Source organism: Manis pentadactyla, chromosome 7, assembly GCF_030020395.1.
Source record: "Manis pentadactyla isolate mManPen7 chromosome 7, mManPen7.hap1, whole genome shotgun sequence".
Classification (NCBI taxonomy): Eukaryota; Metazoa; Chordata; class Mammalia; order Pholidota; family Manidae; genus Manis; species Manis pentadactyla.
This window is the reverse complement of record NC_080025.1, coordinates 145584897-145592478: the sequence shown is the minus strand read 5'-3', so window position 1 is coordinate 145592478 and position 7582 is coordinate 145584897. Positions and strand designations below refer to the sequence as shown.

The 7582-nt window shown below is 43.4% G+C and overlaps 1 long non-coding RNA gene across 1 annotated transcript in view; it reads right to left on the bottom strand.

Annotated features, from left to right (window-relative positions):
- Positions 1 to 1198: 1198 nt before the first annotated feature.
- LOC118919601 (uncharacterized) overlaps positions 1199 to 7582 on the bottom strand; it is an 80709-nt gene continuing 74325 nt past the window's right edge. Inside the window, exon 4 of the long non-coding RNA XR_005027585.2 lies at positions 1199 to 2187. This is a non-coding gene — a long non-coding RNA (uncharacterized LOC118919601). The remainder of the gene's footprint in view (positions 2188 to 7582) is intronic.

Genomic DNA, 7582 nt, shown 5'->3' with positions numbered 1-7582 from the left:
GCTTAATACATGCATAACCAGCCAAATGTATTTCAGCTCCAAAAAGGGTTGGCTCCAAAAGACAAGACCGCAGGGAAGCCCTCCAAATGCAAATGTGATTGTGCATGGCAGTGTGATGGGAGACGGCCCGGGGCACGGAGAACGCCCCCGCTCACTGGAATAAACTGTCAGATTGGACCGCTGCTCAAAAAGTAAAAACAAGTTGGAAAGATATGTGACAAGGCAGCCTGAAGCAGAAGGATCTCGCAGCCTCTTGGAACGGGAACTGTAGGCAAAACATTTGTTTCCCGCAGAAAGGCCTCGCCGGGGGCCACCCAGGGGGATGCAGGCCCTCGGTCCCCAGGTGGACGCGACAAAGCCTCTTGCAGATGGTCTCTCCACTGCCTGCTGATCGCTCTACCAGACAAGCAGAGGACAGTCATGGCCACCACAGAAGCCTCCTCATGGCACCTCCCTGGGCAGTGGCCAGTTTCCCAGGGCAGAGGCTGGGGCGGACCCTCTGATCTGGCAACTTTTCCACGAAGACCAGTCGGTGCTAGTGTTCTGCTGACTATGCTGGACTCTTTCCATGATGGGAGGTGTGGCTGTTCATCATCACCAGGAAAGACTCCCACTCTGGGTGGAGATTTGCTTCTGCACCGCCCACCACCCTTGTTTGTGAACTTACCAAATGCCTATTTGTTCAGCATAGCACCCCATCTAACATTGCCTCTAACGAGGGGTTCCTGCAGCACCAAAGAAAGTACAGCAGTGGGCTACGCCCGCAGGGTTCACCGACCCTATGCCGTGTACACCGGGACGCGGCGCAGATGCTTACTGAAAGGCAGAAGGCCCCACCCAGGCTTTTACGTCAGTGGCTATAGACGGAGCCATGCCCCCATAGCTAGAATGCACTGGTCTGGAACAAATGGGGGCTGGGAAGCTCTTTTACTATTGCTGCAAATAACCCACCAAGGATATCATTTCTTGTCTTCACACCTTGAGCACGTGCTGGCCCTAACGTCCAAGGCAGAGGTGATCGGGGTGAACTGCAAGCTGCCCCCCGTGGTTGTGCAGTCTCCTCATGCTGGTCAATCAAGAGCCATGAGAGGAAGACCCAGCTGAACCAAGGGAACAGCAGCCGACTGCCCCTAGGGGGACAAGGGAGATGTCTGAGCTCAGGAGAGTCCCTGGTGGCCCCTGCAGCAACTCCTTGGAGGTGGGGACACCGGGAGCTCTGAAAGTAACAAAATCAAAGTTCCAAACAGCCTGCCTGGTAAAACGGCGCCACCCAGCTGAGGTGCAGGAAGCGCGTAAAGGGAACAGGAAATTAATAGTAAATATCAACAGTTATCCTTACCGACTCAGGCACCTGATGCACCCCAGAGACAGGTGCATCAGCTAAGTTTTATGTTAGTTCATCTTTCATTTTCTCCATCTTTACTCCCACTGACTTTATTAAGAAGACGGTGGAGACTAATACTTTCATTTCAAGTACTGCTATCACTTAGTGAAATGGCAGCTCGTGGAGCTTTGTGCTGAAAACACATTTATTTTCACTTGAATGACAGATAGATAAGCAAACGCTCTGAGGGACAGAAAGAACTGCATGGGCCACTTTCATCACACCAGCCAAGCCCGCCCTCCAGCCAGCCTGTCGCCTGTGCCCCTTGCTGTCAGCGTCTGGCTGGTTCGGATTCCCGGGAAGTATAAGCAGGAGACTCGGCTGGGAAATGGGTGAATCCGAATACTTACTCCCTGGATTGCTCTGCGTGGGTTGCTATCAGCTGAGTGAGTTTCTCTGCCGAGACCACAGCCGCTGTCAGGAGACCCTCTCCTACGACTCCTCTGCCCCTGGGCTGGGGTCAGCCTTCCCTCTCCGTACCCTCCAGGCCCGGCAGGGGCTATGACTTCCTGTTCTTGCTGGGTTTTGAGTTCAAGTATTTCTTCTTGGTTTCCTGAAACCCTGCTGACACGTTTGTAAGAAGCCTCTTTGTTCAAGTTTCCTCAATCACCCACTGGAACGTGGTGTCTGTTTTCTGTTAAGATTTTAAGTTACACATTCAGATCAGATTCTCAGAATAACACTTCAAGTAATTAGAAATCAGCAACATACACAGACCTAAAAATGGACTCATGAGTTAATGAGTTATTCATGCAGGTAACGTTCAGGACTGAATGACAAGCTGTGTATTGTATCATAGACATCTAAAGTAGGACCAAGAAAGGGGAAATTTGTGCATTAATAAAAGGAGATGAAAAGTAAATGCCTCAAGAAGTTAAAAACTTTGACTAAGCTTTAAAAATAAAGGCCAGACTTATTAGATAATAAGTTAGTAAAATGGAATAAAACTAATGAGTTTCAAGAAAACAGAAATTTTCTTTTTTTAAACTTCTCAGAAAGAAAGATCAAGAAAAGAATGAAACAAAAAATTCCTTACTAGATATCCAGACTTATCATAAAACTGTAACAATTGAAACACTGTGATATCAGTGCCAACACAGATAATGGAAGAAAATAAAGAGGGCAGGCAACAACCTATTAGCATATAGGACATTGACAGTCTAAACCAGAGAAGAAATGCTAAGCTCTTCAACAAGGGTGCTGGGAAAATTGATGATGCAAACATTTGCATATTTTATATTCCTTATAAAAGACTCATACCTATGTCGTACCATAAATAGAACTGATTTTTTTAATGAGTTAAGTATCCATATGTAAAAAGCAAATCCTAAAATCTTACCAAAAAAAATAGAAGACAATGCCCTGGGGTTAAAGAAGAAATTGTTAAATAAGACACAAAAATCACAATCAATGAAGAAAAAGATGGGTACATCTGAATTTATACATACATTCACTTTATGTTTGCAGAACTGTACATGTGTTATGTAATGGACACAACAATGAATTCATTCACTCAACAAACCAGGCAACAAGAATGTGCCAAACACTCCAAATTGCTGTCAGTTGCACAACAAACAAAACTGACACAGTCTCTACCCTGCACAGTGTATTGGCGGTTAAGCAAGCTGAACAATACTGCATCCAAGAGCACAATGAAAATACTCCTTTTATATCATCAACTCCATCATAAAGGATGTTTTTTTCCATACAAATTATTAATCAATTCATCAATGGAGTTGTAGGGATGTGGCAGCTCGGGGGTGGCTGCTTCTCCTGAGGCATTTGTCCTATGTGTTCAGTCATCCAGTAAGTACTTATTGACTGACTCCTGAGTGTCAAACATTATAATAAACACTGGGATGCAAGACGAGTAAGACACAATTTCTCCTCCACCCACAAGCAGGAAAGCTCTGAGGCTAATGATGGGCACGGCAGACATATAAACAGAACAGTGTCACGTGGCGGGGATTATGAGAGTGGGAAGTTCCCGGTGCTGCGGGGCCCACTGAGGGGCCTGCTCCACATCCAGGGATTAGGGTGACGCTTTCGGGGGTGCCCCAAAACCCAACAGTGAAAGCACCCAAAATATTTTAATTCAGATAATTGGGTGAATCTTAATTAACTCAGAATTCTCAACGCATGCATTGCCATAAAATTATAATTGTGTGTTAAAGGTCATCTTGCAATTTTGAGCCAAAAAAGTTCAGATTCAGAAAAACACAGGTATTTCAGAGATCTCAACAGCCAAAGTTGTACAGTAGGAGTTTTCTTAGGTTAAGATACTGTAACAGCAAACTAACTATTGTTTCTTGGAAAAGCATAAAAGAAGAGGCAAAACATTGAGTTCAGTCCTGATTTCACCACACCCTAACTGTTTGAAGGGTGCACTGGGCCACCAATCCTCTCAGCGTTCGGGAACTCCGCCACACACGCCGTGCGGTCATTGCCCTGATACAGAAGCACTGAGCAGAACAGCCTACATGCATCATTACCCAGTGGCTCCATGTGACCACCGAGACAGTCAAACAGCCGGGCTTTACCATCCCCAGAAAAGGTCCTCTTTCCATAAATTAATCCACCAAAAACCCACTGGCCTGTTTATAGCACCATGTCTATAAATGATGAAGATCTGTACTTTCCTTTCCAATAATGACCCTGTCAGATTTCTGGCCTCAAAAATATTGGGAAGTGCTTCCTTCTCCTCCCTTCTTTGGAAGGAAGATGTGCAATAACAGTAGTATTTCCTTTTAAATCTCTGATGGAATTCCCTAGTGAAGTCAGCAAGGCCTCAAATTGGCTTTATTGAGTAATCTCTTTTTAAAATTTAAATATACATATGTTTTCAGATTTTCTATCTCTTTTTCTGTTCATTTGAGTGGGAGATTTTGTACATTTCGCTTCGTGCTGGCTTTACTGGCTTAGGTTTTTCACAGTATTTCACATTCGTCTTTATCTTGTCTATAATCTATTGATCTGTCCTTTTAAATTTTCTCATGCTGATTACTTGTGCCTCGTTTCTTTTATATTAATTAATCTAACTTGGGGTTTATCCGTTGTGTAAATCTGATGAACATATCCACTTTTGATTTGGTCAAAAGTTCCCCACTGGCTTCTCTATTGCGTGTCTCATTTTTATTTCATTGATTTCTGCTCTTATTACTTTCTTTCTTCAATTATTTTGGACTTAAGATGCTCTTTTCTTCAAAGTTAGTTAGAAAGGGCCAAAAGCAAAAAAAGATCTGAGTAGACACAGCCATGCATCTCCCCAGAAGCACTGCTTCATTGCTCATGAAGTTCAGTGCATTACATTTTCATTACCATTCAACTCTAAACAGTCTCTCTAATTTCCCTTGTGATATCTTCTTTGACTCACAGATTTTTTGTGGCATATTTTCCCATTTGAGCTTCTCTCAATATCATATTGTTGTTGATTTCTAACATTCATGGTCGGAGAATATACTTTCTATGATGTCAATCCTTTAAAACTGACTGAGACTTTTTTATCGCCTAGCATATGGTAGATTTTGGTAAATGTTTATAAATATATCTGGTTTTTGTCCACAAAGCTCTATTGTGTTAAGTTGATTCATAGCTATATCCCTATCGCCTACATCTTTGTGAATTTTGACCACTTCTCTTACCAGTTACTGAGAGGGATGTTAAAACATCTTCAGTTCTGGTTATGAATTCATATATTTTTCCAACAAAGACTGACTCCTGTCAGTATTTTTCTCATTTATTTTAAAGCTCTGCTATTAAGTGTACACAAATATAAAATTGCTATGTCTTATTTCACTCTTAGAATTTGCATCATTTCTTTTTAGGTTTTCATTGCTCTGCTGAAATTCTCCACATATGTATATACATATATTGTTCACCTTCACCTTTCCCATTATATCCTTTAACACATGTTATGGTTATTTCACAGCCAACACCTCCTAATACCATAATTATGTCTTCGGATCTGCTTCTGTTGACAAATTTCTCTCTGGATAAAAAATCACATTTTCATGACTCTTTGCTTGTCTAATTTAAAAAATTTCATTCTGTTCATTCCATGTAAAAGAATGATTGAGAATGAAATAGGTAATATTCACCCCTGAAGGCCCCGAAACGGGTGGGAGGCTGAGTCAACTATATCTGGAATTAGGCTGAGGCTGGGCTTCGTGGCCGCTTTAATTAGACTCGGTTCCCCTCTGGCTTCAGATACTTTGGGGTCAGGATCCAGACCCGCCCACAGCAGGGCTTAGATCAGAGCTGGAGGATTCTGAGCATCTCTCAGGGCTTCACGAGCCACAGCCAGCTTCCCGAACGAGGAGACCTCGCTGCATCCCGCGTCAACGGGGGCGGGCCTGGATCCCCCACAGCTCTGTGCCCCGCGCTCCTCCTGCACGCCCGCCACGAGCTCCCTAAAGGTTCCGCGCACCTGGGGGTGCTCACTCCCCCCTCCTGCCCTACCCTCAGCCTAGGTGCTATCACCAGGCACTCAGTGAAGGTCCCATAGGAAAGATTTGGTGGGTGGGTGGGATTCACCCTGCGACTGAGAATCCCCAGAATTCCCAACCCCCATGTCAGCCACACATGGATGAAAGTCTAAAAGACATTGGGTACCACATCCTCCTGTATGCTGAGGAAAGGAGAAATATGCCAGGGACCAAAGTAGCCACAGGTTCTCCTCTTCTAGGAAGGGCTTGTCTCTCACTGGAATTTGGCTCATTTAGGCTTCCCTGTGTCCTCAGCTCTAGATTGCTTTTTAAAATCCGTATGAGCCTGTAACTTATGTGAATTGTTTTCACTTTTAGGGTGGGAGCAATGGTCTCCTGCAACTTGCTACCCCTTAAACCCATTCGAGGCTTTACTTAGTGTCTAGAATGTAGATGTGAATAAATCATCCTTGCAGGGAGAAAGAAGCAAATGCAGATTTAAATAGTTGTCTGGGCTCACTTTACTTTCCATCAGCTTTACACACCACTGAGAGTAAAATTGGCTTTGTTACCTAATTGTGCCCATTTCTAAGGGCTTCTGCATATAGAGCTGTAGATGGTTATACAGCCCAAAGCTTACAAGCCAACAGGACAAATGGCGACTGAAACACACCTCAAGCTTTTTTCCCAATTTATCTTCTCAAAGGAGAACCTATTCTTAATTCACACAATGGCTCTCTTTACAAAGACCAGCGATGGCCCTAGTATTACTATCCTCTGCAGATAAATAAACTCATGTCCCTAAACCATAAACATGCACTACATTTCTCTGTTCGACTACTTCTTACTACTATAAAGAATATAAATTGTGGTGCACAAATTAATGACAGTGCCTTTCGTATGCCAGGTCCTGCACCAACACAGATGCCCTTTCTCGAGTGATGGAAGTTCAACAAATTCAAAAACAAACGGGAAAATGCCTTGAAAGATTCCGGCATGAATTTTTAGAAAATAGGACAGCTTTTTACCAGATGTTAATATTTACCTTTTCCTGCAGACAAATTTTCTGATTTCTTTGATTATGTTGTATCTCATACATTTTATTTTCTGAAAAGGACATAAAAGCAGGCATTATTGCTATTTGCAAGAATATCGCCTACATTATCTAGAGTGACTTGTCATGTACCAAGGCCGGAAGGAAAGAAAAACTGACAAAGGTACAGAGAGGGCCTCGGCTGAGCCCTGATGCGTCGCTGACTCTCTGGGAAGTTCCCTGAAAGCAGCAGGAGGGACCGTTCCAGACCAAGTTATTTTTCAATAAACTTTCTTGAAAATTACTTTACAATCTCATTCCTCCAAATAAGCATGAGTTTATCTTTTTATACATTATTTGGAGTATGAGTCCAAATAGCTGTGAGATAAAGCCTAGTTCAAAATCTTTACCGACACCCATTTATGCGTCTGTGCACAAACATCATGTGAAAGCCTGTGATTCATTTATGTAATTGGTTCCATCAAAGCTATTTATCCAGGTTACATGTGAGTCTTCGGTTTTGTCATACAACCAGTGATCTTACTCCAGGATGAGATATTATTAGGAAGGTGCTTCCGCAAGGCTACTTCTCAGAAGGGCACTGCTGATGGATGGAGCTCCCAGGAAAGGAGCTTGGGGAATGGAAGCCCCTTTAGTAGAAGGAGAGTCAGTGGGCCAGTGCCCTGGCTCTAGTCCAAGCAGTGGGGTGACGACCAGTGCTTTTCTCTGCTAAAACCATGC